Below are 27,259 nucleotides of genomic sequence, written 5' to 3' on the forward strand. Positions count from 1 at the left end.
TTAACATGGATGTTGAAAAAATTAAAGTAGAAAAAAGAACAAAAGAAAAAAGAAAAAAAAAGGGATGGATGTTGAAAAATTATTAGCAAGATTTTGAAAAATTGTTCACATGGATGTTGAAAAAATTAAAGTAGAAAAAAAGAAAAAAAGAAAAAAGAAAGAAAAAAAGGGATGGATGTTGAAAAATTATTAACATGGATGTTGAAAAAATCAAAGTAGAAAAAAAAAGAAAAAAGAAAGAAAAAAGGGATGGATGTTGAAAATTATTAACAAGTAGATCATATCTTGTATTATATGACATACGCTGTAAAGAATACAAGGACCTGGAAATCAATGAAAATACGAGGAAGGAAGTGGCAAAAAACTGCGAGGAAGGAGGTGGCAAAAATAAATACGAGCAAGGAGGTTGCAAAAACAAATACGAGGAAGGAGGTGGCAAAAACTGAATCTGGTAAAAATGTGCTTGGTATTTCTTCAATATTGGAAATGCGTAGCCTAGCTCTCAATAAGCAAAGGGAAAAAATATCAAAAGCTATCTACTTGCAAATAAAGTAAGTAAATTAAGTAGGCTACTTGTTACGAGTAAAGTAAGGGCACAAGCAGAAGCACAAAGTACTCTGATGCTTTCTTTGTCTCTCGTAGCAAGAAAAATTGCCTTCATTGCGAATTGCCAAGCGATTTTCGTCTCACTCTGAGAACTATTTCTTTTAATAAGGAGTATCTCGTCGCGCTCTGTTAGAATCATCTTAAAAGTCAGTCAAGTGCTTTGACGCTAAATATCTTAGAATGCTTTTCTGAACTCAACTCTAATGATCATAATCATTTTTATTAGTTTCATTCTAGAATAACTTCTAAGCAAAAATACGAAGAATTTATGTTTTTATAAGTGTAAAACAGACTAAAATGTAGTATTTTATTTATTATTATCACCCTTTTATGTATTATAAGCAATTTAAGGGGCTAAATTTGGGGTTGTCTGGGCCACATCCAGGATTTCTGATCAGAGAGGGAAGGGTACAAGATTAGCGATTGCCATGCAAATTTGTGTACATGTATTTTGAACGAGTTGGACAAAAATTCTGGGGGAGGGGGGTATTCAAACCGGGTACCCCCCTGAATACGGTCATGGTTGTCACCCTTCATTCTAGAGCGAAGACAATAACAAATGATTAATGGTCATTAAAGTTGATACATTCTGGAACATGCCGAGGCCCACATCCAGGGGGTTACCTAGTTTGGCCCCTAATCAAACTATTTTTTTCGTCTCATAAAATAGTTGAAAAATGGACGTAAAAAAACTAATTCTAAAAAAAAACTCGTAAATGCAGGTAAAGAAGTCCTTGTATGAGACGGATAGGGTGTCCACTTTGCATGATCTAGCGGACATATTAGAACAACACGTGCACCTCACAGTTCTACCCCCCTTGGCATATTTTTTTCCACACTTAGGATGGGCCACCTGGCGTAAGTAATTTTCTAGTGTAGGTGCCCCCTCGTCTGAGACCGCAAGGCAAAGTCCACGTGAAGTAGACCCCTTCATCTTCATTCTTTTGATATTCCACCCCAAACAAAAATCTCCTCTGGTAAGCCCCTGAACAAAAACCTTGGATACGACCCTGAACACACCCTTAATAAAGTAACAAAATGGGAGTTAATCAATTTGGCTTCTGAAATGATTATATGATCATACAAACAAGAATGACAGGCTGTCATTAGCATAAGGGAAATAAGATTGCAGCTTTGAGAATTCAGATGTTAAGGCATGACCAGGCAATTGCGGCGGCTTTCAAACTATTTCAGGCAATATTGGCTGAGTTCACGCTTATATTAACTTTCACGTTTGAATAAAAAACTAACTTTGATTTTAGATCTATAATTACGTAGGAGAAGGCCGATTGCCAAACAGGACATGGAAGTGAAAACCTTTACCATTTTATCTTTTAAACATATTCTTTTCACACTGACCGCATGCGGGCTGGGCTGAAAGAGGTTCGAACATAATGAAACAGCGTTGCCTACGCGGTTACAATTATGTCATTTTCGGTACAATTCAGAAGTCCTAACGTTGATTTGAAACAAATTGGGCAAAATACAAATTTTCCAGTATATTTTGGTATTACATACTCCTTTCTGACTCGGATATCTGTTCAAGTTTCAGTTTATTGAAAATTGTCTTTTTCTTAGGAAACATTTTTAATCTTCTGCACAGATTGTACAAATTAACCGCTACGGTGCAATTTTAGTCGGAAAACGAGTACAGTTTATTTCAAAGGGTTGGCAACACTGGGCTGAAACTTTACATCATTCTTTTGCGTTTTTTTTTATGGCTTCTAAATTAGAACTAAATAAAAAAAAAAATTTTTTTCGATACAGTGACATCAATAAAGGGTGTCATTAAACAAAAAGAAACCATCACTATATAAGGGGGCTGCTCCCTTTTTTGCATTTTGTATGGTTTCTGTACAGATCCATTCTTAGGGGAGCAACCGGTTAAGCTACCCCAGGTGCCGGAGCAGGGGGGGCACTGCGACTGGGGAATTCTTCACTTTGAATAAAATTCTCATTTTGATTTGGCTTTTTTGCTTATATTTGAATAGGAAGGGACGCTGTAATTAATTTTTCCTTGGGCACCATCAGCCTTCTGCTTCTGTATTAGAACTAAATACGAAAAAAGCACGTTTTTTCGAATCAGTGGCATCAGTAAAGGGTGATATTAAACCAAAAAGAAACCATTCGGTATATAAGGGGGATGCCCTCTCTTTTGCGTTTCGTATGGCTTCTGCATAGAGCTGCACTTAGGGCGGGGGGGGACTACCGGATCAGCTTACCCAGGAGCCGCAGCTGGGGCGCATTGCAACTGAGGGATTGCCAACTTTGATCAAACTTTTCATTTTTATTTGGATTTTAAGCTATATTTGAGTCAGGAGGGGGGCTGTAATTAATTTTTCCTTGGGCACCACCAGCCCTAGGAATGGCCCTGCTTCTGAATTAGAATTAAATAAGAAAAAACTATTCGGTATATAAAGGTGCCTGCCGCCTTAACTCATTGCACTAGAGTTTTAAGGTACTGTACTGAAAGCATTAATGAGAGCAACAATTAATTTGGTTCATTAGTAATCTTAAGTATTTATTTACCATTTATGGTGCTTACATGTTATCCCGACCACCCTCAAGAAGTTTTATCTGTACAAAAGCGGTTTTTCTGTGGGCAGTCTCAGACAATCAGCTTAACCCGAGTAAGATAAACTACTATGCAGGTATATTTTAACTAAATATTTAATATATAGAGTTGGTTAGGTATTTAATCCAATGCGTCCTGGCTGGCCTGCTTTCCATAATTCTCTGTTGTAGTTTCCATAATTTTGTTACTAAAGTATTATATTTTCATCATGTTTAGGTATATTTCATTATGATTAACCTAGCTTATATTCTTGGGTATGGTCAAGATACCACGTAAGTACCCCATTTGCCTTTTTAAACCATTTTACTGAAAAAATTAATATTAGAAGTAAAGGGACGTCAATATTCTCTTCCATTTTTGAGACTGCAGGGCTTTTTTTGGTGGGGGGGGAATAATAAAACAAAATCAGGCACCAAATAATAACAAATAAAATTTATTTGATAACTTGAATATTAGGTATCCAGAAATTCAAGAAAATTCGGGTTTTTTTGGGGGTGGGGGGGCTCCAATACCCTGCTCCTCCGTTGTATTTTGAGGTGTTTTGTAGAAAATATTTATTCCATTTCAATAGTCCTTAAGCTCAGGGACATTTTTGAGACTGCAGGGCTGTTTTTTTGTGGGGGGGGGGAAATAATAAAACAAAATGAGGCAAAAAATAATAACAAACAAAATTTATTTGATCGTTTGAATATTAGGTATCCAGAAATTTAAGAAAAGTCAGGATTTTTTTTTGGGGGGGGGGGCTTCGATACCCTCGTCCTCCGTTGTATTTTGTGGTGTTTTGTAGAAAAGATTTATTCCATTTCAATTGTCCTTAAGCTCAGGGACGTAGCTACAGAATTTTTATTTTAATGAGAATTTCAGAATTATATTTTAATTTTTATTCAATAAAATTTTATTTTATTTTCATTATTTTAATTAATTTTGATTTATTTTAATTTTATTGATGGGTGCTATTGAAGTAGGCGCTGTTCAAGCAGTAGTGACGAAAGTAACTATTTAACAAACACGCTACTTGGTGAATTTAATCACATTACGCAGTACATTATCAAACAGTTTGTGGTAACGAACTGTATTAAGGAGCGACCCAGATCAATAATAACCGAAACTATAATAAACGGAATTTTAATGCCAATAGTTACATCAAAAGACTCGCATTTTAATGCTGATTTTACATATATAAGTTTCATCAAGTTTAGTTTTACCATCAAAAGTTACGAGCCCGAGAAAACTTGCTCCCCCCCCCCCCTAAAGATCACACCATCAGATTCAGCGTAACAGAGAACTCTACTGTAGAAGTTTCAAGCTCCTATCTACAAAAATGTGGAATTTTGTATTTTTTGCCAGAAGACAGATCACGGATGCGTGTTTATTTTATTTATTTTTTTCCCAGGGGTGATCGTATCGACCCAGTGTTCCTAGAATGTCGCGAGAGGGCTCATTCTAACGGAAATTATAAGTTATAGTGCCCTTTTTAGGTGACCAAAAAATTGGAGGGCAACTAGGCCCTCTCCCATGCTCATTTTTCCCAAAGTCACCAGATCAAAATTTTGAGATAACCATTTTGTTCAGCATAGTAAAAAAACCTAACATCTATGTCTTTGGGGACGACTTAATCTCCCACAGTCCCCAGGGGAGGGGCTACAAGTTACAAACTTTGACCATTGTTTACATGTAGTAATGGTTATTGGGAAGTGTACAGACGTTTTCAGGGGGGTCTTTTTCACAGTGGGTGGTCGGGGGTTACGAGGGAAGATCTTTCCATAGAGGAATTTATCGTGAGGGAAGAGAATTTTCATGAAGAAGGCGCAGGATTTTCTAGCATTGTTTAAACAAAACTAAATGAGAAAACAAATTCAGCTGGAAGTATGGAGCAGCATTAAAACTTAAAACGAACAGAAAATATTATTTATATAAAGGGATTCGTCTCCTCCTCTATGCCTTGCTCTTTACGCTAAAGTATTTTTACTAATTTCAACTATTTATTCTACAGCTTTTGTGATTCACGGGTCATTCTTAAAGAATTGGGACAAATTACTAGCTTTAGTGTAAAGACCGAGGTATTGAAGAGGGGGCGAACCCCCTCATATACGTAATACAAATATACAAATATAGAAGCTTGGTACGTAAGTTAATTCGTAAGTTACGTATATTTATTACTAATAAAAACGTTCTTAGAAAAATTAAAAGTTCTAGTTGCCTTTTTAAGTAACCAAAAATTGAAGGGCAAATAGGCCTCCTCCCCAACCTCTTTTTTATCAAAATCGTCCGATCAAAACTATGAGAAAGCCATTTAGCCAAAATCTAAGCATACATTAATTCAAAAACGTTCAGAAATTTAATAAAAATAAGTTTTTCAACTGAAAGTAAGGAGTGACATTAAAACTTAAAAACGAACAGAAATTATTCCATATGAGAAAGGGGTTGCCCCTCCTCGACGCCTCGCTCTTTACACTAAAGTTTTTTATTGTTTTAAAAAGTAGAGTTGTGAGAAAGAGTCAAACTTTTGGTTGACTAAAGGAATAGGTCATAAGATCATGCTGACTAGATATGATGAGTCATCTCTTTGTTTTTATCTTATATGATGGCTTTTTTGGTAAAGTAGTATTTATTTTTGGGACATTTTGAAAGGATTTTTTTTTCATATTTTCAAACACTAAATGTAGTTTGGTGGAGGTCCTTGCCAAAATATCTACTCTGTTTCGTATTTCACGTTCTCGTTACTATTTGGTCTTTCGCTCTCTCACTTTTCACTTGTTCGTTTTTATTCAATAAGAAACATTATGCAACACTGAACAATGAAATGGAATTCCTAGAATCGATTCAGGAAAAATGTACTTTGACATTTTTTTTTAATTCTGGAACTCCTATACACCTTCCTGCATATCCAATCAATATACTTGGAAGATATTTTACTCAGTAATAGTGTTTAAGAATCAGATTGACAGATGGATTTCAGATAACTGAAGGCGGACAGACCTGTGACACGCGCGAGAAAGTTAAAGTCGCAATTTAGCAACATTTAGAGCAAGGTAATCAACGTCAGTTTATACAGTAAAACCCTCTCAAACAGGTCTACTAAAGTTTATACGGACTTCACTCTTCAGGATATTGGTGGTGCTGCCATCGGTAACACCAATTTGAGGGGGGGCTAGTTTGAAAACCCCCTTTTCATTTTCATTAGGAAATATGCCCCCCCTCTCTGAAAAACTTTTTATGTATCTTCATTTTAAAAAATTGAAATTTCTTGCTCTCTCCCCTGTATTTTCGTGAATTAGCATCACTGGCTTACATCAGCAGAATTAACAAGAGCATCGAAGTTAATACCGACTACTTAGGATTGAATCTTCTGAACCACCATGATCAATATCTGAGGGTGAATGGAAAAAATATACTATCACAGATCAATCTACCGAACTCGCAAGGACTGAACTATATTAGAAACAAATAAGAAAACGTATTGTAAAAGAATAATCAAAAGTATAAGAAGAGTGAGGAAAAAATAAACATACAATAGAAAATATACAAAAGAGAAAAATAAAAACAAGAGAATGCATTTTAGCAAATTGTCATAAATTCAACCAATCCAGTCAGTCACGCACGTAGGATTTTTTTCCAAGTTTAGGGAGGTTCATAATAAAAAAAAAAATACAATTAAGTAAGAAGTACCCAGAAATATGGTAAAATTCAGGATTTCAGAGGGTGTGGCCCCGAGCCTCCGTGTATAAATCCATGTCCAGAGTCTAATTCAGAATGCAGTAAATTTGAACAGAATGTGTATCCAGGTTTTGTTGAACGTCTTACAGAACCAGGGTGAAAATTGTAAGAAAACACTTTAGAAATTTGAATAAACAATGAGACAAGACAAAAACGGCCAATACCTGATAGTATATTTGAATCTATTGGGAATCAAAGATACCAATCGATCTTTGAATCCCATATCCAGGTTTTGTTGAATGTCCTACAAAACCAAGGTGAAAATCGTAAAAAAACACTTTAGAAATTTAAATAAATAATGAGACGAGACTAAACCTGCCAGTACCTGGTTGGATATTTGAATCTATTGGGATTCTGGGGTCAGTTGTGATCTGTTCTAGATCTGGAATGGGTTTGATCTGTGGTGCAACCTTTTATTCATGCAAAGCAAGAGTTTAAGCATGTGAACTGACTTAATTTATCTCATTCTCCATCTGGCTTTCTTTCTCTCGTTTAACCTCCAGCTCTATTTTGTTCCCCTTGTCTTTCCTTCGTTTTTGTAGTAGATCTTTCCAGAGGACAGTATCAGCAACAGGTCTTTAATTCCATGCACACTTGCAGACAAGAGAGTACTCAGAAAAATCATCTTTTTCTTCAGATGGGCTGCAGCTTTACAGAGGGTTTTATTTTTCTGCTGCTGGGTTAGGTCAAATGGTAATGGTAATATCCATTATTACCTTGGATCCATTATTCCATTATTACCCATGGATGGTATTATCCATACATACACCATTGTGAAGACTGCTTCTAACAATCGTCTGAAGAGTCTTCAAGAGGTCTAAGCAAGTGCAGGTCTTGAAATGTACTTTCATCTTCTGGAGTTAATCCTCCCGTCTGTACAAAATCTGGGGAAATTTTGGCAGCTCTAGGGGTTTGCCCTCCAAGAAAGTATCCCCCTAAAAATACACCCGTGGAAAATATCCCTTCCCTCCGGTTCATACCCCTTCCCCCGTGGAAAATAGGGATTTTCAAATGAGTGTTAGTTTTTTAGTTTTGTCGAGAAGTGCTAAGCAAAGTGAAAAAGAGGAATTTACAAACAATAAGCATCTTAAAAAATTATCGTAAAAATAAGTATCTTAAAATACTTAACGAAAAATCAATATCAATGAATAAATTAAACCCAAAACGAAAAGAAATTACAATAAATAATCGATCAAACAATTCGTGGCAACAAAAAGGACTAAGAAGGGACCCGGCTCAATAGAAACCGAAACTTTAAAAAAATGGAATTTTGATATCAATTGTTGCATCAAAAGAATCAAATTTTAATTTTTTTTTAAATATACAAGTTTCATCAAGTTTAGTCTTACCCATCGAAAGTTACGAGCCTGAACAATTTTTTAAGCGGATTTTAAAAATACGAGTTTCATTAAGTTTAGTTTTACATATCAAAAGTTACGAGCCTGAAAAAATTGCCTTATTTTAGAAAATAGGAAGAAAAACCCCCCTTAAAAGTCATATAATCTTAACACAGCATGAGTTTCAGCGTATCAGAGAACCATACTATAGAAGTTTCAAGCTCCTATCTACAAAAAATGTGGAATTTTGTATTTTTTGCCAGAACACAGATCACGGACGCGTGCTTATTTTTTATGTTTTCCCAGGGGTGATCGTATCCATCCAATGATGCTAGAATGTCACGGGAGGGCTCATTCTAACGGAAATTGTAAGTTCTAGTGCCCATATTTAAGTTGACCAAAAAGTTGAAGGGCAACTAGTCCCCCTCCCACGCTCATTTTTCCCAAAGTCACCGGATCAAAATTTTGAGATAGCCATTTTGTTCAGCATAGTCGAAAAACCTAATAAGTATGTCTCTGATGACGACTTAATCCCTTACAGTCCCTAGGGGATGGGCTCCAAGTTACAAACTTTGACCATTGTTTACTTATAGTAATGGTTATTGGGAAGAAACCGAAACTTAAAAAAAAATGGAATTTTGATATCAATTGTTGCATCAAAAGAATCAAATTTCAATTTTTTTTAAATATACAAGTTTCATCAAGTTTAGTCTTACCCATCGAAAGTTACGAGTCTGACCAATTTTTTAAGTGGATTTTAAAAATACGAGTTTCATTAAGTTTAGTTTTACCTATCAACAGTTACGAGCCTGAAAAAATTGCCTTATTTTAGAAAATAGGAAGAAACGCCCCCTTAAAAGTCATATAATCTTAACGAAAATCACACCATGAGTTTCAGCGTATCAGAGAACCATACTATAGAAGTTTCAAGCTCCTATCTACAAAAAATGCGGAATTTGTATTTTTTCCAGAACACAGATCACGGACGCGTGTTTATTTTTTTATGTTTTCCCAGGGGTGATCGTATCGATCCAATGGTGCTAGAATGTAATGGGAGGGCTCATTCTAACGGAAATTGTAAGTTCTAGTGCCCATATTTAAGTTAACCAAAAAGTTGAAGGGCAACTAGTTCCCCTCCCACGCTCATTTTTCCCGAAGTCACCGGATCAAAATTTTGAGATAGCCATTTTGTTCAGCATAGTCGAAAAACCTAATAAGTATGTCTCTGATGACGACTTAATCCCTTACAGTCCCTAGGGGATGGGCTCCAAGTTACAAACTTTGACCATTGTTTACGTATAGTAATGGTTATTGGGAAGTGTACAGATGTTTTCAGGGAGACTTTTTTGCGTTATGGAGGTGGGTCGGGGGAGGGGTTTACGTGGGATGATCTTCCCATGGAGGAATTTATCATGAGGGAAGATAGTTTACACGAAGGGGGCGCAGGATTCTGTTATTTTTAGCATTATTAAAAAAAACAACCAGAAAATAAGCAAAAATTTTTTTTTCAACAGGAAGTAAGGCGCAGCATTAAAACGTAAAAATAACAGAAATTATTACGTTTATAAGAGGGTTCGTCTCCCCCACAATACCTCGCTCTTTTTGCTAAAGTATTTTCAGTAATTTAAACTATTTATTCTACGGACTTGGTGATTCAGGGGTCACCTGGGGGGGTACTCTGGGAAGATAGTTTACGCGAAGGGGGCGCAGGATTTTCTAGCATTATTTAAAAAAACAACCAGAAAATAAGCAAAAAAATGTTTTTTCAACTGGAAGTAAGGCGCAGCATTAAAACGTAAAAATAACAGAAATTATTACGTTTATAAGAGGGTTCGTCTCCCCCACAATACCTCGCTCTTTTTGCTAAAGTATTTTCAGTAATTTCAACTATTTATTCTACGGACTTGGTGATTCAGGGGTCATTCTTAAAGAATTTGGGACAAAATTCAAGCTTTAGTATAAAGAGCGAGGTATTGACGAGGGGGCGAACCCCCTCATATATGTAATAAAAAATACAAATATAAAAGTTCGTTACGTAAGTTATTTTGTAAGTTACATATATTTATTTACTAATGAAATGTTCGTAAGGAAAAATAAAAAGTTCTAGTTATATTTTTAAGTAACCGAAAATTGGAGGGCAACTAGGCCTCCTCCCCTACCATTTTTATCAAGATCGTCCGATCAAAACTATGAGAAAGCCATTTAGCCAAACAAAATAATATGTAAATTTCGTTTTAATTATTCATGTGCGTTGAGTCCAAATCAAAACATGCATTAATTCAAAAACGTTCAACAATTAAATACAAAAATAAGTTTTTTTTTTACTGCAAGTAAGGAGCGACATTAAAACTTAAAACGAACATTAATTATTCCGTATATGAGAGGGGTTGTCCCCTCTTCAACGCCTCGCTGTTCACGCTAAGGTTTAGTCAAACGCTAAAGTGTTTTATTATTTTAAAAAATAGAGCTGTGACGGAGAGTCAAACTTAAGCGTAAAGAGCATGGCGTTGAGGAGGGGACAACTCTCTCAAATACGGAATAATTTCTGTTGGTTTTAAATTTTAACGTCGCTTCTTACTTGTAGTTAAAAAAGTTATTTTTTATTTAATTTAAAACGAGCACAAATTGATGTGAGTAGTGCTGACGACGCCCACGCCTTTTCAAGACCAGAACATAATTTGGAAAGTCAACGATGCTTTCAAAGGAAAGCCAAACCCCCTTAAACTTTTGGTGCCATATGTTTTTAGCTTAATTTTGATAATTTTTCGCCGGTATTTTTTTCTTATTCTTTTTTAATTTGGTACCCGCTACGCCCAAAAGGGGCTTCCCCTCCTCAACATCACGCTCTATACGCCAAAGTTTGACTCTTTCTCACAGCTTTATTTTCTAAATCAACAAAAACTTTAGCGTAAAGAGCGAGGAGTTGAGGAGGGGACTGTCCCTTATACGGAATAATATCTGTTCGTTTTAACTTTTAATGTTGCTCCTTACTTTCAGTATAAAAAAACTTGTTTTTTAAATTTAATTCTCTTTAAAGGCTCAAAGCGCTTTCTTTCAAATAAAAAAGATTACAATCTTCCGCCCATGGCGCACCTAATAAAAATAAGGTACAATTTCAAGGTCGGTTCATAAAGCCAATCCCCAGTTATAAACAGGCAAAACTAGCTTTTACAACCACTTTAAAAAGGATAAGCAATGACACGAATCAGTCAATATTCAACCCTTCTATTCATTCCATTAGCTACTAAAGTCCATCTTGTTAATGGGCCTATTAACGTGATTCGGTGCCTTGAAGGATCAACCCATCTTATCCGGTAAAGATGTTAAAAGTAGAATGTCTCAGGCCCAGGGTGTTTTTTCACTTTTGAAATTTTTTGGAAGAATTGAGGATAAGTCCGTGCACCAAGATATTGGAAGCTAAAGTGATGGCGGTGGTTAAGTGGGATCTGAGGCATGGGCAATCCCAAAGACGGAAGAGGATTTGTTAGTTGTTTTCCAGAAAAGTTGGTTACGAAGTTTTTGGATACCCGTCTGACTGATTTCAAACAGTAATCTGTGCGAAAAATGTAATTCAATCCCGCTTTCTATGCAAGAAAGATTGACACGGCTAGGACACGTTCGTCGGAGGAAGGATGACAAATTTCAAAAAGATCGTACTTGTCAGCACACCATCTAGGGCTAAACGAAAAACAGGTCAACCCCAAATGGGGTAGGAGGAGGTCGTAAGAAAAGATTTAAGAGAGACTGGAACTTCTTGGGAGGGTGCAATTAAGGTTTTTAACAGATTGGTTTGGAGGAGGAGTGTACGTAGCTGTTTGGGCCTCAGGTGGCTTGATACTACAATGAGTTGTTAGCAGTACTACTAGCAGTATCTCGTCCATTATAAACTTTTGTAGCTTGTGTAACCAAACTATTTAGATTGGATCTTGCCGCATCTTGTATAGTTTGGATAAGAGATTTAAATAAGTGGCAAAAACTAATAGCCAGCCCGTGTTTCCCTGGAAAATCTTAGAAAACCATTCTTCTCCTGTTTTGAAAAACTTCTCCTGTTTTGCGCCAGTAATAGAGATATGAAGTTTTAATGTAACTTCGATCATCAGAAAATGTGAACTTTGTTTTCCGATTAAAGCTGTGATTAAATGAACTTGAAAACATTGAGGTTCAAAACTGAAGTTTGAGTAGCCTTCTGTCTCTCAATTCTCGAGAGACCGTCGATTGTCAAAAACCCTTCAAATAGCACTTATTCATTGGCGGAAATAGCAGGTTATTTATACCAGATTGTAAATCTGGTCTCTAGGACGATCTGAAACGATTCTTTCTGGCAAAAAAAAACTTGTAAAAATTTCAGGTAGCTGATAATATTCTATGGGACTGTTAGAAAACAGGTAAATACATCGAAAAATGGTTGCAATCATCTTACAGGTTATTGTCACCTGATCATGATAGACTTGTGAAAAAGAGCTAGACATTTTCTAAGATTTCTAAGCAATTAGAAGAAATAGAGCAAAATCCTAGCAAACATTTTGTAGCATCTTCAAGAAGCTTCGGCCTGATATTAAAAGCGGTATCTTGCGCCAATGAATACTTGAGTACTTTTTTAATATAAACTTTCAATTTTAACATTGGATTTTCGAGTTCCATCTGTTCACTTAATCACGGCCTTAAATAGAGCAGAATCCTCTGTTTAAGTTCTGCAAAGGGTAGCTATAGACATTTTCTACAAAACCTTCAAGGAAAACGTTGAAAATTCAAAGGAAGCATCATTGGTGCGATTTGGCAGCTTTAAAAGTTTCTTTAGCTGCTACCCGCTTTGATTGGTAGTGTTGTCGACAAGATATGTCAAGGACCATTGTCTTTCCAGTCAAAATTTATTGTCAAACAATCACCGGGGGTAGTCCCGGGAGAAACTTTGCTAAGGGGCCCTTCGTCTTTTGACGATCAGCCGGCACTGAGGTTTGCAAAATGGGGTACGAGGTATGGGGTAATGGGGTATGAGGTATCCTCTCAAATGGGAAACGTTGACTTTGTCATATAAGACAAATCTACTGTTTAATGGCTGAGTATTTACTGAAGTCAAAACCAAAAAGTGAAAAGCTTTATTATGACCCCATCCTCCCACCTGAAGACCAGGCTCGGGGCCCTGGGGGGCATCTGGAGGGGCGGGGGTCTCGGGATCTTGACCCCTACCTTATGGTTGTTCATTGGTTGTTATTTGTTTGTTCCTGTAGCCATGGCCAATGGAACTTCTGCCCAAAATAAACCTATCCATAGTCCTCATGACCAAAGGAATATACTTTTAAAAGATTTAAGTTAATCAGCCCTGGCGTTTAGAGACACCCCTATTGGTGGTGCAACCTTTTTCTTTGTCTTCGCTACATTTTTTACTCTTGCTGTTCACAGTTTGTGCTTGCTGTAAAGATTAGATAAGTTTTTTAGCCACCCCCCTAACTGCCGCTATCCCCTACTCACTGTTTTATTTCTTATTTTTCTGATCTTTTCGTATTTTGATATCCGTACTAAAAAATTTGTCCCCTTTAAAAAGGAAGATTAGATCCGTATAAAAAATGTTTTTTGGACCCCTTCCCCCTCAAAAAATAACAAACTTTTTTCAAATGTTAAATCCGGGAGAAGCTGCTCAGCAATGGCAGTCCAGCTTTCAAGAATAGATTAAAACCAAAATTAGAACTCGGGATGTATTGTTTTTTTTTTGTTTTTTTAAACTTTTTTTAGCTTTAACGAATAAATCAACGTTCAACACTTATATACAGTGAATATCAACCACAACAAACAAGTACCAAAACATTTTATTGGACAAAGGGCAACAGTAGAGACATATTGGTTTAAGGGGGGGGGCAATGATAAGAAAAATGAATTTCACTTTCTAAGTTGGAAAATTTAAGAAACAAGGCCAGAAATTCAAGAAAATTTTGGATTCAGGAAGGGTCCAACGTCCCTTCCCTGGGTACTTCCCTGCATCACAAAATTCAATAAAGATCATGTCACTCAAAATCCCTTCAAAGTTTCAGTTTGATATCCTTGACAAATATTTTAATCCTAAGAATTTGAATTTTTCCGTGTAGGAGAAAAAGTAAATTATGTAGTAAGTCTTATAGGAATTGGTACCATCCTCCCTTAAATCCCCGTAAAGGATATAGGGCCATTTCCACCAGTAAAAAAATCACCAAAATTGGAGCCCTTTCCCAACGCAATACTTGACCCCCTGTTATCCACTCAATAGCTTTTTCGTCCACCCTATTCATGAGCTTAAATATAAAGAAAGTTAAAACCATTAAAAACATAGCAGGCAATTGTAAATGTACAACATCCGAAATGCTATTTTTTCGTGATTGTGGATTTTCACCAAATTTTCACTAAAATAATGTCAGTAGGGTATGACATTCACTACTAAGTTATTAATGAATATTTTAAATTGTACCTGACAGACAGGATGACATGAGTAAATTACCGTGTCTGAAATACTTAAAAGGATTTCATGTTAATTAAGATGCACAAATCAAAACTGCCACACATGGAAATGATAAATGCTAAGGTAACAGTGGCTGCTAGAAAATTGATGGCCATGCTAGTGCATAAGAAGGGATGGAGGAAGGTACTTCCCTGAAGATTGGTCGTGTGGACCTCACAACAAAGTTAGGCAGTTAATGAAACTGTTTGGTTAGACTGCCAACTGCAAAACTGCCACCCGTGGAAATAATAAGTGCTATGGTAATAGTGGCTGCTAGAAAATTGATGGCCATGGTAGTGCATAAGAAGGGATGGAGGAAGGTACTTCCCTGAAGGATAGTCGTATGGACCTCACAACAAAGTTAGGCAGTTAATGAAACTGTTTGGTTAGACTACCAACTGCAAAACTGCCACCCGTGGAAATAATAAGTGCTATGGTAATAGTGGCTGCTAGAAAATTGATGGCCATGCTAGTGCATAAGAAGGGATGGAGGAAGGTATTTCCCTGAAGATTGGTCGTGTGGACCTCACAACAAAGTTAGGCAATTAATGAAACTGTTCGGTTAGACATTCAGGAGTAACTTTCTGAGTCTATTGCATATAAATAGGTTTATACAAGTTTAACATATAAATAGGCGTACAAATAGGTTTACTAAAATTTATCAAATTTAAACTGCCACGCATAGAAACGAAGAATGGTATAATAACAATGGCTGCAAGAAAAATTTGCAAATGATAGCGCACAGGAGGCGATTTGGGAGAAAGGGGCTATGTCCTTAGGACCCACCGAATGGGCACTGACTTCCCATCACCTGGTATACAGCTCGAACACCACGTGTGGTGTACTATTCCACCATGGTTGGCGCAAATTCACCACCATTGACACATTTCTGCCACAATTGGCACAGTTATACCATGCCTGGTACAGTTCTGCTACGCTCGGTACATATGCGCCACGCTTTGCACGCGCCCTCCGATGTATATGATTTCTGAGAATCCACGACCTCTCAGAACCCACCTGTATAGTTATTGATGAAATTTCACTGTGAAACCTGACCAAGAGCCTGGCTAAATTAGATTTTTCTATATTATGGCGAATCTGGTGAATTTTCTTTGCTTTGGTGAATATTCTATATTTTGACGAGTTTTCTATTTTTTGTGAATTTTTTATGTTTACGATTACACATATACAACTATAACATATATGCAATTACAATATATCTACAATTAATGCTCACATATACAATTAGCCAGCTACATCTGTGAACACACAAAAGGGTAATTACCCACCTCCCTCCTGCACCATTTCCACCCAAATAGTGCCCCTGCTTCGTCCTAAGAAATACGACCAAGGATTTTGGAGAATATGAAACCAAACGGGAAGGTAAAACTGAAAAGGTAAACTGAAAAGGTAAATCTGAAGATAAAACTGAAAAAGTAAAACTGAAGGTAAAAAACTATGCAGATGATTTAGTGTCTAAGAAGAAAATATTACAATTTTGAATGAATATTTGGAGGTTTTGAGGGTTCAGGGTGCAAAAATAAATTCAATAAGTAGTTCTCAGAAGACCAAGTCGCTTAGACTAGGAATAAATGAGGGTAAAGAGGTGATGATTGGTAACGAAGAAATTAACTACATGGTTAGTTTCACTTATCTGGGTAGTATTATTAATTATAAGGATTGATTCAGAAAAACAAAACTTTTTTTTTAATCAAATAAAAGTAATAAGCAGCATTAAAACTTAAAAAGAACAGAAATTATTACGTATACGAGGGGGGTTTCCCCTCCTCAATACCACACTCTTCACACTAAAGGATTTTTTTAGTACTTTCCAAAAAGCTTTTTATTGTTGTGACTGACCGACCTTTGTTTTTCGGGAGTCACTTCTTGAAGGACTGGGACAAAAAGCCAAACTTAAGCGTAAAGAGTGAGGTATTGAGGAGGGAAAATCTTTCTCACATAATACTAATCATATTAATTGTAATTTCTATTTATTTTAATTTTTAGTGTTGTTTCTAACTCTTATTTAAATAAACATGTTTTTTTTTTAATTTCTGATCGTTTTTGGATAATGCTTGGAATTCCGGCTTTCCATACGTCAAATTGAGTTGACAAAGAGAAAGCAAGGCACATAAAACGAACTTCACATAGGAATTGGGGCAAATTCCCTCGGTGCAAATTTTCAACTGTAAAGTTCACCCCCCGCGAGAAGCTTCACCCTCCGTAAAAAATACTCCTTGTAGAAAATCCCCAGGAAAAATTCACCCTCTTCCAACCCAAAATGTACTTCCCAAGAACAACTTTTGCAAAAAAAGGGGCTTGGGAGGAGGGTAGCTGCCCTTCAATCTTTTGGTCACTTAAAAAGGGCAATGAAGCTTTTGATTTCCGTCTGAATGAGCCTTCTCCCAATATTATAGGACCACTTGTTCGATACAATCACATCTAGGGAAACAAAAAGTAGAAAAATACAACAACAAAAACAAACAAATAAACACACAACCGTAATTTTCTTTACTCCAAAAATTAAAGAAGTCCACATTTTGGAATATGGGAGCTTGAAACCTCAAAAATAGGGTTCTCTGATATGCTGAATCTGATGGTGTGAATTTCTTTTAGTTGTATTAGCTCTTAGGGCGATGTTTCTTGCTTTTTTTAAAAAAACTGGCTAAATTTTTTCAGGCTCGTAGCCATCAATAGGTAAAACTAAACTTAATTAATATTACATATTTAGAATCAGAATAATAAGCCTTCTCTTTTCATATGTCAATTGATACAAACATTCAGATTTTTTGAGTTTCGGCTGCAATCGAATCGTGTCGCTCCTTATCCGCTAGTTCATTAACATGAACTGTTTGATGTAAAAAGTAGAAGCCTAGGCGTATTTTTTTTTCGTTTTTTTTTCTTTTCTTTACAGATGATTTTCTTTTGTGAAAAAATTGGAAGATTAGTGCGCGATATAAAAATATAATATTAGAATCCACAATAATGAAAGTGTTCACGTATGTTTTTTAAACGCAGGTACTTCGAAAGGCTCAGGTAATGAAAAAACCTGGTTTTGTATACATAATTGGTAGAATGTTTTTTGTTTTTTTTTAAAGGTTTGTTGGTAGAGTAGACATCTGGTAGAAGTTGTGAAATGATCCGATGAACAAATTTTTCTATGTTTCGACATCTGACGCTTAACATTTTGGCCTGAGCGACATTCGGGATGTATTTCTATATCTTCAAGGTTCAAGAATCTATTGAACTGGTTATTGTTCCGATAGTTCCGATAGTATAATTAACCTGCCAATATATTTGTATCTAATGTAGCTGCCCCTCGAATGCTAGTAATGAGATAAAGAGCCCTCTAAAGCACTTGTATTGCGTATGAAAACTCAGGGTCATTGCATTTCCAACCCTGATTTTGACGCCCAAATCCTATTTCATATTTTGATTAATATAATTATTAATTCATGTTAATATTAATAAAGTATATATTAATATTAATGAATTATAAAAAATAGCGATAATATTTATAATAATAAACTGTGACTCCTTGAGGAAATATATACATTGTAATGTATAATGTAACGTAACAAGGAAAAAATAGAAACAATTTTGGTGTCACAAAATGTCAAATTATTTATTATTATTTTTCATTATGTATTACTAATATTATTGATTATTATTTTTATTTGATTAGTCTAGAATAATGTCTTTTGCAGAGCATTCTCCGGCAATTCGTACAGTATTTATATAGACTAGAATAGAATAGGAAATGATTTATTGGATAAACCAGAAGAAGCGCAAAATGGTGCAAAAATTGAACTTTTTGGGTATACAGTGTAGAAATTTTTGTTTATAAGCCCTCCCCCCCTCCAAAAAAAATGTATAAACGCTCTTATTGTGCTGTCAATCTTTTTAAGTGTAATTACTATGTAGAGCATATTCAGTAGGCGAAAGAAGAAGAAGAATAAAGGAAGCGTGCAAAAATGGGTCATGCTATGGGTCCATATCCTATGTAGAGCTTATCCAGTAGGCGAAAGAAGAAGAAGAATAAAAGAAGCGTACAAAAATGAGACATAAATGAGTTATGCTATGGGTCCATATCCTATGTAGAGCTTATCCAGTAGACAGAAGAAGAATAAAAGAAGCTTACATGAACGAGTTATGCTCTGGGTCCATATCTTATGTAGAGCATGGGTCCTATCCTATATAGAGCATATCCAGTAGACGAAAGAAGAAGAAGAATAAAAGAAGCGTACAAAAATAGAATAGAATATGATTTATTGGCTAAAATAGCACACAAGCTAGCATAAGCACGTCAGAACAATTACAATGATAAAACAAATGTTAAGGGATAAACATAAATACAAAGTTAAATCAATTATTAAAATGCGAAACAAAATAGGGAACAAAAGAGTTTTTGTACCTCATGGTCAACATTTGGGGACACAAGACAAGTTGGGTATTTGGGGCTCTACAAGCATTAAGTCTTGTATTAGGAAGGATTAGGGGATTTTCTTTGAAGGGGGGAAGAAAATGTCGATGATAGTCAGAACTAAGGCACTTGTGCCCAAAGTTCACGGTAATGATGTGACGTCGTGATTCCGATGTAGTAAGTTCAAGTCTAGTAAAACCTTCATCATAAGTAGTATAGGACGTCCCCAGCATAATTTTTATTGCTCTGTTTTGAATGTTTTCAATTTTAGAACATGGGGCGTTGGTCAACCCAGGGTGCCAGACAGGGGAAGCATATTCAAGACAGGGTCATATAAGAAAAATAAATTATTTTAAGGTTCTGGATTGATATGGAGAACCGTTTGAGAAGGGAGAAAGATTTAAGGAGAAAACTACCAGATTTAAATAAGTGACAAGTGAGGGACTTTCATTTAAGGTCATTGTCCAACTGCACGTCAAGCAGTTTAACCGTATTTAAATTTGGTATACAAAGGTAATTATTGATTAGGGATATATTTTTTAAAAAGGAGAATAGCAATAAACTGCTTTTAGGTATACTCAGGTTGAGTTTTAACATTGTCAAGATTATTCTTATTGTTAATGAGTGAGTCAAGTTAAACGACCGAAGTATTTTATATATGATCAACAGCAATGATTTACATTTATTTATATCATTTAGGACTGTCAAATTTTGAGCCAGGGCTGGAACCATATGGCTCAATTTGGATCAAAAAGCCATCCTCTGTCTACACTTTTTTTGGAAGCTTTTACTATTCCGGCAATCACAGTGAATCCGGAAGCAATTGGTATTTTGAGTGTCAGAGATCAAAGAAAAATTGACGCTGTAACGGTTAGGAGAAGGCCTTAAGCGAAATATTATTTTCTGATTGCTCTTCATACAAAAGAGACTTTTTGTTATGATGATGAATATGCTCTTTGCTCTTTTTTGATGGAACAAGATTTTGACTGATCAGCTTATTTATTGATACTGATGACTCAGTCCGGATGACAGGACCTACCACTGTTTTAATCTGTAGGATTAGTTCATCCCTATAGCGCTCCTTCTTCATTATTAACCAACCTATTTGACCGTGAATAGAAATAATGAGCCAAACTACGAATTGCTGTTGTGCGGCAAAATAGCGTAAAAGTCCAAAAAAAGAAGGTGAAATCTAATTTTGTGTTATGTAGGATTGGAAAATTTCAGTGGTAAAAGTTAAAAATACTGCTTCTAAAAATGTGCATGACGTTACTTAAAATTTGTAATTCAGCTCATTGACATCACGAGGATATCGATCTTGCGGTTCCAAGCGGAGGCGTGGCACAACAGGGCAGACCCCCCTCTAGACATAACTGAGATGATTTCTCACCCTCTAAATTATTTGATTCAACAATAGCTGTTCAAACAGTACTGTCCTATTTTGATACCATTAGTCTTGAATAGGAAGGGTTTACATAGAGGAAAAGTCATAAGCGAAGTAAGGGAAAGTCACTAGGGAAATAAGGGAAAGACATAAGGGAAATAAGGGAAGTCATAAGGGAAATAAGGGAAGTCATAAGAGAAATAAGGGAAAGTCATAAGGGAAACAAGGGAAAGTTATAAGACTTTGCATGAAGACCTTTGTCAAAAAGGTTTATCGCTACAGCAACATTTTGAGCCCTCAAATCAAACCCCTTTTTTCGTCGAAGCTCGGTATTTATACCCATAAAAGTACGTCGTTTTTTGCAGCATATTCGTACCTTTTTGGGTTAAGGGATTTTGTATAGATTCGGTTTTTGGCCATTTTCAAACAAAATGAGACCTATATAATCAAAGTGAGAAGGGACGTAATCAGAACTAAATTTTAGACATTACCCAAATAAATTGAGGGAGGGAGCTTGGAGAGAAATATTTTTCTTTAGTTATTATCTCTCAAAAGAGATATATTTTCATTTAGGCCTAAAACCCCCTTTAATAGCCAAAGTTTTTTATAAGGGGTGGGGAGGGACCGGAATAGCTTGATTTGTGGCAATATCTTTTCATGTTTCAGGGAATCTTTTAAACTAAGCTCTGGGGGAGGGTTAATGGAGCATGGATTCACCAATTATAAAAGCTAGAGCTTTTTCTAACTTCTTTTGTGTATAGGAAGAGAGCAATGAGTCATTTGTTCGTTCAGAATACTTATTGTGCACATACATGTGATTGTTTTTTTTATAACCCGCAGACCCTTTATCTAATTGAGGCAATTCATAAAAGCTATAAACCCTGAGCTGTTGAGAAACTGGATTATTAGGTTTGTAGTGTCTGAGAAATAGTTGATGAGCTCATGGTACCGAATAACGTGAACTTTGACCCCTTCGAAAACAATGCTACATAGCTAATTGAATCAATTAGTTCTTACTTCATTTTGGAAAATGTAATACACAGTAGCGGAATAGCTGTTGAAAAACATATTAAGAAGATTTTCTTAATATATTAATATTAAGAAGATATTAAGAAGAGAAAGAGAGAGAGAGAGAGAGAGAGAGAGAGAGAGAGAGAGAGAGAGAGAGAGAGAGAGAGAGAGAGAGAGAGAGAGAGAGAGAGAGAGAGAGAGAGAGAGAGAGAGGGAGAGAGAGAGAGAGAGGGAGAGAGAGAGAGAGAGAGAGAGAGAGAGAGAGAGAGAGAGAGAGAGAGAGAGAGGGAGAGAGAGAGAGAAAGAGAGAGAAAGAGAGAGAGAGAGAGAGAGAGAGAGAGAGAGAGAGAGAGAGACGGACAGACAGAGATAGTAATATTTTTATTTTCGGTAATAGAACCTAAAACCAGGCTTGTGGGAGAGCCAGTGGGAAAGAGAGAGTACACTTTTTTTCAAAATTTTTGGTTATTAAAAACTAAATAACTTTCGTGCACTTTTTCGAATGCTAATGATTTTTTTTAGATGGTCTTGTTCCTGCCCTTTCCACATTTTTTTGGGGTAAAAGCAAAAGATTGATTAGCAAAGGTAAAAATGAACTTTAAATAGAAGAGGCAGCTAAGTTTTCTTCCTAAAATACGGACGGCGGCTGAATTTACTTTGTGTTTATTTGGTACTATTTGGTACTATTTGTTTGGTACTATTTGGTACTATTTGTTTGGTACTATTTGGTACTATTTGTTTGGTACTATTTGGTACTATTTGTTTGGTACTATTTGTTTGGTACTATTTGGTACTATTTGTTTGGTCCTATTTGGTACTATTTGTTTGGTACTATTTGTTTGGTACTATTTGGTACTATTTGTTTGGTACTATTTGGTACTATTTGTTTGGTACTATTTGTTTGGTACTATTTGGTACTATTTGTTTGGTACTATTTGGTACTATTTGTTTGGTACTATTTGTTTGGTACTATTTGGTACTATTTGTTTGGTACTATTTGGTACTACTTGTTTGGTACTATTTGGTACTATTTGTTTGGTACTAATTGGTACTATTTGTTTGGTATTATTTGGTACTAAGCTTCAAAGTTCTTCATGGTAATTTCAATTGCCCCTTTACGGCTATTGTATGACAATTGAATGACTGTTTAAAAATTCTTTTTGCATTTAGTGGCGGATCAAAGATTGGGTGTGAGATGAGGTTATCAAGAAAGTGATGTTCCTTTTAAAATAAAAAGAAATCGTGGAAACGTAATTCAGAACAAAATCAAACCGCACCCAAGTAATGAGGAAGGAAAAGGTCACTGTCACAACTTCTATTCCTATTTAACAAAGGGACTAGGCAAGGTCATATCCAAGGGGGCTAGAAGGTTTAACCCCCACTCCCCTGAAATGTTTATTTGACTCACAAAAACGTAATAAATGTATGAAAATAAATTTTTTATGCATTTTTCAAGTTTATTTTTGTAAGCTCCCACCCTGAAAAAAAACCTGGACATGGCCTTGAGACTAGGTACAAAATTGTAATTTGATTATACCCTATTCCAACTGTTTATGACCAACAGATCAATTTTAATCACTGAGAGGATGTCAAGTGGCACACTTGGTTATACTCAACAGAAACAAAATTACCCCTAGACATGAACGTAGCTAGATGATAAGGAGAGGCGGTTCTCAAAATGCATTGTCTCCCTAGAAAAGGGCTAAGAGGCAAGCATGAATTTACATTTCAACAGAATATGACGAATTTCATCCTCTCCTTGTTAGCTGGCTGGTCTATAGGCAAATCCCTTGCCAAGCCACTAATCTCCTTTTACCAACAGCCAGCCATCCTGGCTAAGTGGTTGGCGTGCTGGTGTGGGAATTCTTTGTCCAAAGGGCATGAGTCCAATTCCAGTTGTGACCAGTGATTTATTTTGGGACGGGGGTCAGTGGCGTGACTCTGTAAGCTCAGCCAGAGTCGACCCAGCTCTAAATGGGTACCTGGAGAAATCTGGGGAAGGTAGGCAGGAAGGGTATGTGAAAGCACAGGATGGTTGGCCTCTAGCCCCCCATTGCACTTCCTGGCTGAAGGGCCATTAAACGGAAATCAGCACCGCTGGTTTGGACCTTAAGGGTCTAGTGCCGTCTTACTTACTTTGCTTACTTACTTTTGCTTTACTTCTCATACCAACAAATATGAATCTAATTGTCCGCTATCATAATTGTCTTTTTTGATTAAGAACTAGATTGCATCTAGAGGTCTTGTCTGAATGAACCATCACCTTCTCTAGCTCTAAATCATTTTCTGCTCCCAAAATATAAACTTTTCTTTTTCAATTTTCCCGCAAATTGAATAATGCGGATTTGTCAAAAAAGATGAATCCAATAAGAATCCCCCTCCAAAGAAACCGGCTCAACTTTCTCGTCTTCATTCATTGATGACCTAAATAAACCTGCTTCGCTGAAATTTATCTGGGGGTCCCTTTACTCTCTGCTTCAACGAATTCTTTTGAATACTATTCAAGCGGAATTTTACACTCGAACAGACATTACATTAACAAAAGAGTATGAGCAATTTGAAAATTGATGGTTGATCAACATAATTTTGTATAGTCAAAATAATCATCATCCCCACCCCCTCCAAAGTTACTCCGAAGAGTTATATTCCGAAAATTTGTAAATAATGGACTAAAATTACACCTTTTGGTGTTATGACCCCTCCCCACTTGGAAAATATCTCGGACCTCCTTATCCTGGCTGTGCTTACGTACACTGTTATCTATGTAATCACGATCAGGTTTAAGATCTTGGTTCTATATTTGGACACTGTAGGTATTACAAATACAGACACTGGCAAGTAATCCTAGCCAATCACTAATGTAAAAACAATCATTCGACTATCCACATCGGGCACCCTACCTAACGAATAACTTTCTGTTGTATATTCAGAATCAGTTGATAAGTGATTCTAACATGAGAACATAATTTTTTTTTTATACGTCAGTGTTCTGACAGGCTTATTGCTTATGACGGGAAATACATCCTTTTTCACCTCGCCTGGCATGTATGGTTTCACCAACAGAAGTTATCCATCAGGCCAAATCTTGTGCAATGGCTTCATGGCACAACTAATCACTGCTACAGAACCGACTGAAGAGACGGAAGCCTCCAAATGGCTCTACGTCGTTTTTTTAACATTAACTACCAATTTTTGACCTCCTCAACACCCCACTCTTTACCCTCTTAAAGGTTTACGTTCTTAACAACCCTTGTGTTTTACCAAACACTCATAAAGAATTGAGACAAAGAGTCAAACTTTGGCATAAAGAGCTGGGTATTGACGAGGGGGCAGTCCTCCTCACATTCGCAATATTTTTGTTTGTTTTAATATTTAATGTTGCTCCTTACTTAGTTGAATAAATGTCTTTTTTGTGTTTTCATTTATAATCATTTTTTAAATAACGCCAGGAAACCCAGCTCCCCCTCCATGGAAAATCCCATCCCCACGAAAAATTGCTCCATTGGAAAATCCTCCATTGTACTTTGTTAGGTACTTGTTCAAGGTATTGGACTCGTAGAATTCGACGGGGACAGTTGTGATCAAAAATCCCCCCTCTCTCTCTCTCTCTCTCTCTCTCTCTCTCTCTCTCTCTCTCTCTCTCTCTCTCTCTCTTTCTCTCTTTTTGTCAAGACTTTCTGCTATTTTGAGTGCAACCAAACGATGCAAAACAACCGATGTTTTGCATCCATATGGAACAGTACTTCTAACGATTGCCTCTAATTTGATAAAAACGATAGATTCTAATTTTAGCTATTTTTTCTTTTTTACTGTATGGTAGCGTATAGTCTTCCTCATCTTCATTTCATATATATTGTTTGATCTAGGGTATTATTTACGGTTCTTTTAGTGCTCTATTATTGTGTTGTGTGGCACATAACAAGCAAAGCTTCTTGGGCCGAATAACTTTTTTGTGCTTGTAATAGTGTTTTGGTATTAATAAAATGATTGATGTTTGAATTGATTGATTGATTGACTTATTGAGTGGAGCAAAGCTGGCAGAGGCTAAGCGAATACATCTTTCAATTTCTCGACAAATCTTTCTTCTGAACTCACAAGAACTCTGTTATGAAATATCCAATTTGCTCAAAAGGCTGCACTCAATAGTTATGGAGGGAGTACTCTGGGAATTAGTCAGCCTCATTTTTTCTTCCTTAGATTAATTTCTAATCATTACCATAATAATAGTACACAGATTTTTCCATTATCATCGAAGTTTTCAGTGAGTCATTCTCTGCAAGGGGAATATCATCAGCGTAGTTCGAGTCTGTAACTTGAATATCTTTTCAGACCATCACTCCTTTGTGGGTGCTCACAAGTCTCTCCATTCAATAGTATAATTGAAAATACTGAGGAATAAGACGTCGCCTTGGTTGACTTCTGAGTATAAGATACTCAAGGGACCCCTGGGAAAAATTACGGCTTTGTGCAAACGACAGGATGAATTCAAGAGTTCGAGAAAATATCCCTCCTATAATGATAATCTTGCAGATATGTCTGTCATAATCTGCCCGTCCTCTAGGGAGATGGTCTTGTTGGTCCGTTGTAATAACAGTCACCCTTTGCTTCAGTTCTGGAAATCCAATCTACAGCAGAGACGAAGAAACCTTAAGGTGGAACTTGCGCCAGAAGTCGTGGCAACTTGCAATAGCACGTAGACTTTGCTTCATGAGTCGCCTTTAAGGTAGGGGCTTGCGCAAAGTTGACCTTAAGGCTAGTCTTTTTTCTTCAAAATTTTGCTGCAGTAAGTCTTTCAGACACTGGTTTACACGCAATAAGGGCACGATTGGCTGAATCGGAAAGAAGAAATCCAACTAAATGCAAACCGGAGCTGCCATCTACTCCTGAGTTATGTAGACAGTATGGTTCTTTTGATGGGCTAATAATAGTTAACACACTATAATAAGAGATCTGAGTTTGGGACAAGTTCTACTGTCACCTCTCCAAAGGGAGGGAGTCACCTACCAAAGATTCCGCAGTATCGCTTCAATTAATGATATTTTCTGTAATCATGGGTGTTTCAAGAGCATTTACTTTAACAGTAATTCCCGAAAAAAATTGCCCTCCCTCAATTTTAAAAAAATACAATTTTTTGTGTCTTCTTTTTTTAGATAGGAAAAATCCTTGCTATCCTACATTTTCATGAAATTTCGTCCACAACAATCCCTAAAAATGACAGAAAATTGATTTACACCGCTAAAATTATCATGGCCTAAACTTTTTACCGGATATTTCCGTCCCCCATTTCGAAAATCTGGAAAAGTTATACCTTGGTTAGCTCCGATGTGTCCTTCTTTTTTTTCTAGTTTTTTTTTCGTGAAAAACTTATAAGGCACTGAATAGCTACAATATTTGACGTACAACCCAAAAATATTTCTGCCAATTTTTGTCTAAAAATCCTTAAGATTCTCTTATGCTCTTTCAGCCTACATCCTTTTCTCAATTCCAAGGCTTTTCATCCTGATGAAGCTCTTACAACTTAATTAACAAGAAAAATTTCTTTTTCGCTTAAGAGTGTGATTCTTAATGATAAGCCTCGGGTATGATCGCACAGGATGAGATTTAAAAGTAGACCACGGGCTTGGGTTTTACGTTTTTTTAAACCTAGTATTTAAGCAGCAGTTTATTCCGCGGGGGAGTTCCGGGCAGTATAAGCTTGAAAAAAGAACTGAAATATAGAAAATACAAGAAATTATTATGA

General features: G+C 36.3%; 1 protein-coding gene across 1 annotated transcript in view; it reads right to left on the reverse strand.

The window, feature by feature from the left end:
* LOC136040359 (PIH1 domain-containing protein 1-like) overlaps positions 1–27,259 on the reverse strand; it is a 491,267-nt gene that overhangs the window by 173,107 nt on the left and 290,901 nt on the right. The window lies entirely within an intron of this gene.

This window comes from Artemia franciscana, chromosome 20 (assembly GCF_032884065.1).
Source record: "Artemia franciscana chromosome 20, ASM3288406v1, whole genome shotgun sequence".
NCBI classification, from domain to species: Eukaryota; Metazoa; Arthropoda; class Branchiopoda; order Anostraca; family Artemiidae; genus Artemia; species Artemia franciscana.